Source organism: Bactrocera latifrons, unplaced genomic scaffold (assembly GCF_001853355.1).
Source record: "Bactrocera latifrons isolate USDA-ARS-PBARC rearing strain unplaced genomic scaffold, ASM185335v1 scaffold_69, whole genome shotgun sequence".
Lineage (NCBI taxonomy): Eukaryota > Metazoa > Arthropoda > Insecta > Diptera > Tephritidae > Bactrocera > Bactrocera latifrons.
Window position 1 is genome coordinate 282,280 of NW_017537367.1, and position 9,518 is coordinate 291,797.

The 9,518-nt window shown below is 33.2% G+C and overlaps 1 protein-coding gene across 1 annotated transcript in view; it reads left to right on the top strand.

Moving 5' to 3' along the window:
- LOC108975733 (probable muscarinic acetylcholine receptor gar-1) overlaps positions 1 to 9,518 on the top strand; it is a 116,773-nt gene that overhangs the window by 29,066 nt on the left and 78,189 nt on the right. Inside the window, exon 2 of the mRNA XM_018944434.1 lies at positions 4,363 to 4,393. The gene's annotated coding sequence lies outside the window, so the exon portion shown is untranslated. The remainder of the gene's footprint in view (positions 1 to 4,362; positions 4,394 to 9,518) is intronic.

The following is a 9,518-nucleotide window of genomic DNA, read 5'->3' on the forward strand; positions in this document are numbered from 1 at the left end:
TGTAAGTCCTAAAACTACAAGAGTCAGATATAGGTCTCTTATACACATCTAGATGTGTATAAGAGACAGGTGTAGTCATCATCAGTGTAGTGTGTGTAATTCAAAGAGGTAAAAGTGAGGATTTTGAGAAAATTTGCGTATATGTAGAAATTATTGTTACCCAATTTGTTTGTGTTGTATATAATTATACGTGTGCTAACAAGTGGATATATATAGCAAGCTTGTGCATCTATTTAGCTTCATTGTTGTTGCCTTGGCAGTGCGAAAACTAATGCAAAGTTATTGTCTGGTACATACGACTTAATGCACCGGAAAATTTGAAATAAATTATACAGGCACCGATTAAGCGGTTTGTGTGTAAGAAAAGGCCGAGCAGAAAGTGGAAAATATGGAAATTAAAAAGTCAGTTTCAGATTTTGGTGCTGTGCAATGTTTGACTACTCAACATAACCAAGAGTCTGCATTATTGTATCACATATGCTTTTCTATAGGTAAATAGTAGATTTTGGGGTGGCCCAATACCTGCAGAAGAAAATAGGAAAATACTAAAACGCGCTCAAGTGTTATAATCAGTCACTTTTTACTAAATTAAATATTTTTAATTGAAAAACAAAAATAAAATGGTTGTTGATTTTTGTTCAGGAAACTAAGAAGCAACATTTATACACAAGTCTGATTAGGATATTTTATATAACGACCCTTTTAATTGGAAATAATTTTTATAACAAATATTTTTGCCACAAAATTTTAGAAAGGATATCAAATTCTTTAAGTAGTCCATTATACCGAACGACAATACTGATATTTTTATACTCTCGCAACAAAGTTGCTAAAGAGAGTATTATAGTTTTGTTCACATAACGGTTTTTTGTAAGTCCTAAAACTAAAAGAGTCAGATATAGGGTTATAGATACCAAAATGATCAGGGTGATGAGTAGAGTTGAAATCCGGATGTCTGTCTGTCCGTCCGTCCGTCTGTCCGTCTGTCCGTCTGCTGTCTCTTATACACATCTAGATGTGTATAAGAGACAGAACGAAAAACGTCAAAAACACTAAATTTTACGGAAGAAATGGCAGAAGGAAGCTGCACCCAGGTTTTTTTTAAAAATTGAAAATGGGCGTGGCGTCGCCCACTTATGGACCAAAAATCATACCTCAGGAACTACTCGACCGATTTCAATGAAACTCGGTTTATAATATTTTCTTAATACCCCGATGACATGTACGAAATATGGGTGAAATCGGTTCACAACCATGCCTTCTTCCAATATAACGCTATTTTGAATTCCTCTGATGCCTTCTCTGTATAATATATATATTAGGAACCAATGATGATACCGGAGTAAAACTTTACACAAATACGGTATTTGAGCCTTGTGGAAAAATTTACGTGATCGGACTATAACTTTTCAATGCAATTAAAATAAATGAAAATACAATTCAATACTCAAAGTACACAAATYGRYBTAATCTAATTAATTTACAGCAAAATAAAAAAATATGTAAATGACGGATAATGACGGATAATGAAATCTCGATTATCACTTTATCATGCGAGAGTATAAAATGTTCGGTGACAATCGAACTTAGTTTCTTCTTCCGCCAAAGCTACACACGCTTTATTTACGACCGTGCGGTGTCTGCGGGCATCACTCACCGTGTAAGAGCTGAGTTTAGCTCGTGACGAATGCTTTAATTTTACAAATTCTTTGATTTATTCGATCACACATAATGCTGACGGTCAGCACATGGCAGCCAAGTTGCCTTCATTGGTTTGCCATGTTGTATACGTAACGTATTGTAAACAAGTACCGGTGTACCTTCTATTTAAACGTATCGAAATTGTCATTTCAGGCACGCAAATTTGAGAAGACTGACAAAAGGGGAAGAAAGAGTAAAGAAGATTAAACGAAACGCACAAAAAGGCGGATAGGAGAATGATTTTGTGTAGCAAATAACTAGGAAACAAATCCAAGCAACAAAAACATTGACATAAATGCACAATATGAACATAAGGATTTGTTCTGTCCACGAAATAGCAACAAAAACTGTGCCACAAATTAAGTAAACATTTTTATGATTAAATTAGTTTTGTGCACACGCAGTTTTACACAATTATGGTGTCATTTTCTATTAATAAACAGTCAAGGTGAATGTGGTGGAGGAATAACACGTACACATACTTACAAACGAGAGCGAATTAGTAGCAAGTATTGCAAGGACAAATTTTGTGGTGAGGTTTTGAAGGTTATGTTAAAAACGAATTTATTTGTTAATCGATTATTGGGTATGAAGTTGTAGCACATTTGGCATTTGTGTGTTTTTACAAAATTCAGCTGGTTCCCTTGCATACCTACATACGCACATACAGCTACAAAATATATCGCGCCAACTACTACCGTAAACAAATCAGAAAACATCTGTGGAAAGTTAGCACTTTAACGACTCTTATACTTCACAAGCAAAGTGAACTTGAATGAAGGCACAGTTTAATGTCAATATAGATTAGTCAAGAAATTACGGGAGAGGGACTTTGATGCAAATTTATAATTTTAAATATATTATGATAATTCTTTTTTTATAAAAATATAAACATTTTCTATGCGGTTTTGGAACCAAAAGGATTTTTTTTTTTTTTTTTTAATTTTTATCGATTACCATAAATATTATTAATTATATTCAAATTCCTTTTGCTTAGTAGTAATACCGAATGTAAAGTAAAGCAGCCGATTTAAATTTTATCAGGTTCGTAGTAAACGGGTATAGCAAAGACTGACCAAATTTCTATATTTTTATACTCCAACACCATGCTGGAGGTGGGTATATGATTTCGTTCTCCTAGTGGTAGTAACAGCTAGAGCTAATTGATATGAATATAAGGTTATGTATAAATATATAAATCATCGCAATTATGAAATGACCTGAATTCCGTCTGACGTTCTGTCAGTTCATCTGTTGAAGTAATAAACTTAGAAAAATTGAGATATCTTTATAAAACTTCATACAAATATATCTTGGTTATTTTTCCTATATTCCTAGATTAATGGTCGGGTCGCTAACCAAATGCCCTAAAGAGCAAAGTAAATTTTAGTACAGCGAATTGTAATCAAGCAAAGCATATTTTGGCTTAAAATCTATGTGCTTATTTTGCGTGTTTCGAAAGGATTGATCTGTTGAAATAGAAACAGCTCAAAAAGCAGGATACCATGAACACTTTGCTGTATGAAATACTTAAAATGATATCGGAAAAGGTTTCAAAAGTTTTAAAAAATTATTTCAAAAATGTCTATGAAATAAATAATTTTCCTCTAATTGCATAGAAATGCTTAAATATGATTATAAGATATTTATTTTCTAATATTATATAATGCTACTTTAAAGCCGGATTTGTCATTGCCCTTCAAATAATAATTTCAATTCAATTACCTTGATTTTGGCACTTTGAAATTTTGTATGGACACTTAGATCCTTAAGCTGAACTTAAATCTAAATAAGAAAATCTGTTGAACAAATCATACGCATGTAGAGGCACGCTATTTTATGCACTCAGAGAGTTTCACATAAAACTGCGAATTGGTGCGGAAGTCACAATGGAAACACCGCCAAGAAATTGTAGTAACAACAACAGTATGCATACAATATGAGTATTATAGTCAGCACTTCATTCCCAACCATTCTACTTTATTCTACAGCGTGCTACAAAATTGCCAAACCAAACAGATGAGAGCTGACTTGTTACTTATTAAATCGTATGACCAATCATGTCATAATACAATCTTGCACATATTGTATGTATATCTACATATGTAAGTACGTTAACAAAAACTTTACACCAACAACATTGAAGGAAAATAAATACCAACGAAAAGGCAATTGTTTAAATGAGTTAAGCATCCATCCCGTGCGTACAGAAATATGATGAAAACAAAATTGTAGCATAAAATTAGGCGTAGAAAATGTTACTCTTTAAGAAAACCCTTTCAAAATTATTTTTATTTTTTGTTGGAAGACATTACATAATTATGGCTTCATATAGCAAACTTCCAGTCTATTGTTTCTAGGTATTTTGATTATAAAAACTTCCAAGAGAAATTATTTTCCCCAATGTTCTATACCGAAATTTTTAAAAACTCCAGTAAATAGATGAACTAGTCACACAGGATTTTTTGAATTAATAACTTTATTATTTTTCAAGGGAATGACCTTTAAAACTTTATGACACCTATATATACATTTATCCGTTATCAACAAATTATTTAGCATAACATAAATAATTTTTCCTAAGCTTATTTAATAAATTAGTTTCCATTTACTAATTTTCGTACTGGTACTATGCTAACTAATATTTTTTCTCTTTTGCAGGATTTAATAGCTAATACTTATACTTGTTTCGGTAAGTTTAAAGAAATAAAAAAAAAAAAAAATAAGAAGCCTTTATAATTACCAATGTTAGCCAAGAATATATGATTTCTTTCAACCGAGAATTTGTTTAACAAATAAGTTTCCTCGTAAACGTTTTTTAAGGACCAGTAATAACTAGTATTTGGAAAAATGTGTATAAATTTCAATAAACTAGAAATAATATATAGATCTTCTAGGGAAGCATACAGAAAAAAATGGTAACTTTCCTGGACAATCAGTAAAAAATATATACTATATAATAACCTAAGAGGATTCTTATGAAAATATTGCCCCGAAAAGTGTTCTAAAAACAAATTAGACCTTTATTTATCAATTGGGATATCTTAAGCCTTTCATATATCTGTCAAGCTGATTTGTTTTAATAGCAGATAATTTCACGTTTTAAAAAGTTTCCTCACGTGTGATATCTGCAATGCGCAAATCTCGTTCCATGTGATTATTGTTGTTGCTATGCTGGGGCTTTTGATATGTATTTTGCGTGTATCTTTGTTTGCTTAAGTCCCAACAAAGCATGTGTCATTCGCTTTAATGCCACTTTTTCCGACACTCAATTGTTTGTCCAAAGCCTGCAACAAACACATAAACAATCACTTCACACTTCATTGTCTACAATTTTTGTTTTCATTTGAGCCATCTGTGCGTGTTGATGGGGGGTTGACTGCAGCCTGTGGTTATGAATTCATAATTATGTGATAATAATAAAGTTAAAAGGATATGCCTTCTCGTGTAATTTCAGAAAAACTTGATTCGCTTGTATGCACACACATGCTCCAACGAACATTTAGTCACTATACTAGTATAAGAGTTATTGTTATGAATCACTAAGACAATGTACATTAACAGTTACTTCGAGCGCGTATATAAATGAAAACTTGATGTTTATAAATCGATGAAGAGGTCACGCTACTTCATTTATATATTCTCTCACCACAATCCAACCACAATGCACACATGTGCTATATTCACGCGACATTTCAATACAGCTTTGTTCCCTTAGCAATGACAGCGTTTTAAAAATTACTTTTCCATTCTCTGGTACTCTTCGTAAAAAAGCTATTCTCTCTGACAGCAAGTCCTATTCAGTTTTTTTTTCCTACTATGCCTATCTACTGTCTGCTGCCTTGTTACTTTGTCACGGCGTCTATCATTTACACACTTTACTTTACCGCGTTTGCTACTTATTCATATTTTCTCCATTATTTTTTATTTTTTTCTTATACTTTTGTTTCAATTTCATTTCCTTTACGCGCACAGGTGAGTGCCTCATTAGCAGCGCCAATTGTTTCAGCAGCAGTGCACTATAGATATGATTGTTTCAAGTTTGTTGTTGCTGTCGTTCAAGCGTATTGTTGCACATGCATATATTTACTGTTTTCGCTTGCTGCAGGCAGTACCTTGCTGAAATCATTCTTGTAACTTTCAGGTTTTATTTGTTGCAAGGCATTTCTTCTATATCCGCTTTATATATCAAATGTGATTGTTATGTTTGTTATTTATGTTAAATAATTATTTTTTGTGCAAAACAAATGCAACTCCGGCAATAAAAGAAAGGCTTCGCTTATCCATGCATTTTTAAAGCGCTGTTCGTCGGAGCGTATGAGTATTATCAGACGACATATTACAGAACTTCTGCTAAAAATTTATGATAGAAATACCACTAAAAGCTTTGTTTGTCATTAAAAACCTTTGTCTCCAGTCTACTGATATTTTATTATTATGAAGTAGTGAGGTTTTATGGTTCAGAATTATTATCTTAAAAGATTCAAAGATCTGAGATCTTGCCGAAAATTAATTACAGCTTTTTTGAAGTTTTTAACTACATATATTATTCAACTTTAAGCAAAGCAAATGATAATTATTTTCTGTTCAATTTCTCATTTCCTCTCAAACGCCTCGAAAAGATCCTTACTAGTTCAGGTAAAGCTAAGTTTGTTTACGTTTACGTTATAATATATATGTATATATGTGTGTGTGAAATTTAAATTAATTTCCAATCTCATTGAAGAAAACATTCTTTGAACAGATCAGACATAGTAATTTATTTACCTTTAACCTTCAATTTCTAAAATCTTCACTCACAACTGCGTAGACTTGATACACTTCTTTGATGAAATATGGGATTTTATTTTCCCTATATATCTTGAATCATAAAGCGGCTGACGGCTGCACATGCGCGTGAAAACTGCTCCAGCTTCTCAACTACCTGAGAGTATGCTTAAGATTTTGCAGATTTCGCTTTATCAACTTAAAGATGGGGTCTCAAGATCATTCTTCCACCTTCTTTAATGAAACCCTAATACAGTTAGGGCGAACTAAAATTTTCTAAATATTTAAAATTTATTTATGTATATGGTATATATAATATTGCAGATTTGAAATTGGCTCATTGAGGTACTCACTCAGCAAATATTTCTTTTCTAATAAGGGAGCTTGTATGACAGCTTCATGCTATAGTCATGCGATCTGGAAAAGTTATTCAGATGTTTTAGTAATGCTTTAGATAACAATGCTTTGTCAAATTTTGTGGAGAAATAGTGCCCAATAAAAAGTCTTCCATCCATCCGGCCGATCGTTCAGTTTATATGGCCATATGCCCTAGCGGTCCGATGTGTGCAAAATTTGAAATCAATATCACTGAGGGACTAGTTCGCATATACAAACAATAAGACTGGCTAAATGTTATTAGTAGAGCCTGCGACGTTTCCTTCCAGCTGTTAGAAATATCGTGGCAAACTTAATGTACACTGTTCAGGATATAAAAAGGATTCTCATAGAAATAAGAGATACGTAAATGAAACGAATCATCCTACTGGAAACTATATCAAAAACGACCTCCTCTCGTATAGAATTTAAACTAGAGAGATCATTATTTTAACACCGAACCTAATGGGTGCTAGCTCACATTTAAAAGGTTAAAGATTACAATATATTTTTGTTCAGGTTCACTGAATTTGGATCAAATTCTACCCTTTAAGCTTCAAGACTGATGGCCAGTAGCTGAGCAATAATTTCTCATAGGTTAAACATATTTACCTGAAATAAAAGTAATATTATTCTTGGTTTAGCGTTTGGTAAATAGAAAGTCTGAATGAAGGAATTCTTCAACACAACAAAACCACAGCCTACAGTGAAAGGCAGATTTAAAGGTGAATACGCAAATGGGGAAGTGGAAGGTGAATGTCATAAGGGTGACGGTGTTAAGACAAACTGCTGCACAGCGCTAAAAACGAAGTAAAAGCAAAAACAAACGACATATGAAAACAGAAATGTTGCAGAAAGTCAGTATGTGTGTATATGTTTACAAGCACATGTATGTGTGTTTATTTGTGTGTGTGTATATTTGAGTGGCCTGACCATGTGTACACATTGCAACTTTGTGGTTAGCGGAAAACAACAGTGCCAACTATTCAGGAACAAACTTTGTGGTAAACCACAGGGAAAGCAGGGAGGATGGAGTCATGTGTATAAGTTCACGCAAGTGAGGAAAGTTCTCTGTCAAGAAATACAAACACACATGCATTCAATATACTTATATAATCGATAATTGTTACATCAAGTAAAGCTTTGTATTCCTTTGATGCTTCAGCGTGTGCCTTGGCACTAACAGAAACTGTGTTTGTGGGATTAGAAGTAATTTGTTGCTATAATTTTTGTATTTGATTATCATTCTGATGTTTTCAATATGAGTTTGTCATATTTGTGAATATGGTGTTTAAAGAGAGAATCGATAAATTTTAGTTGAACATCAGCAACAATTCCTTCAGATGGTTACAAAGTTTCTTTCGCAATAACTTAATTCAAATCAAATTTAATGGTAGAGACTTCCATATGAATGCATCATGATTAAGTTGAAAACCTGTATAAAGACCGGAAACTTCAATGAAGCACCACAGCAGAAAAAATGGATACCATCCTCTAACGAAACAATTAATATAAGTCATAAAAATTCCAACCAAAAGCCAAGAAAAAATAAAAAAGTACTGAAGATGATTTCAATAAAGAAGAAGAGACGATAATAATGTCGTTAAAAATGTTGCGTAAATTAAATAACGGTAATTTTAAAAATTTATCTGCTGTAAAATCACATAATCCGCGACACTTAAAATGTGATAACGAGTCGAATAAAACCAAAGAGGCACAAGTTGTTGAAAGAAAAAGAAGGGAGTGGAACGAGTTTTAAACTTCAAATATTTACAAGGCCAACAATAGCAATAATTGCCATTATAACAACATGGTTCCACTGGAGTGGGCATCAAAAATTAAATAAGAGCGAAGGAAGAAAGTCAAACGCAACATCGGAAGCAACAATCTTTAGTCTCGAGTCTTGAACGTTTGCAACTTGAGCGGCAACTTTGCTGGCTGGCCTGGCATGCTTTGTGTCATACGTGTATGTACCTGTACGTACATGACTTCAATCGGACTACTTGTACACGCTTCAAAGATGAGACCAACGTAGCTCACAAAAGACATCAAGTGTGCACTCGCAAAAACGCAAAACGGCAGAAGCATGAACACCCTCGCACACATACATGCAGAAATGAATCGCCTTGCGACAATTGGCGAAAAGCATAATTAAACTTTTTGTCACCCTTCGCTTTCGTACCTTTAAAAGTAAGAGAAACAAGTGTTTGAGAAAATGTAAGGGCTAAGTTCGAGTGAAACCGAACATTTTATATTTGCAAAATTTAAAGCCAGAGAAATACCTTCAGATGTAAAACGTCAACGAGAAGATCGGAATCTTGGTAATTTTATATACATACTATACTCTGTATAACTCATACACCGATCGACATATTAGGCATAAGGTGTGTTAGAAAAACGAAAATTATTATATGTAGAATATTAGTGTTGGGATAGTATCGACCCGAATTAGTAAAGTCAGCCGGATATTCGAAAATCATGATACTAGTTATACATGTATGGCTACCCCCATAGTTTTCGACCAATTTATCTATTTTAGACATAAAGATATACCTTTATAAGGAAAACGAGTTCTGTAATTATACTCTCGCAACAAAGTTGCTAAAGAGAGTATTACAGTTTTGTTCACATAACGGTTGTTTGTAAGTCCTAAAACTACAAGAGTCAGATATAGG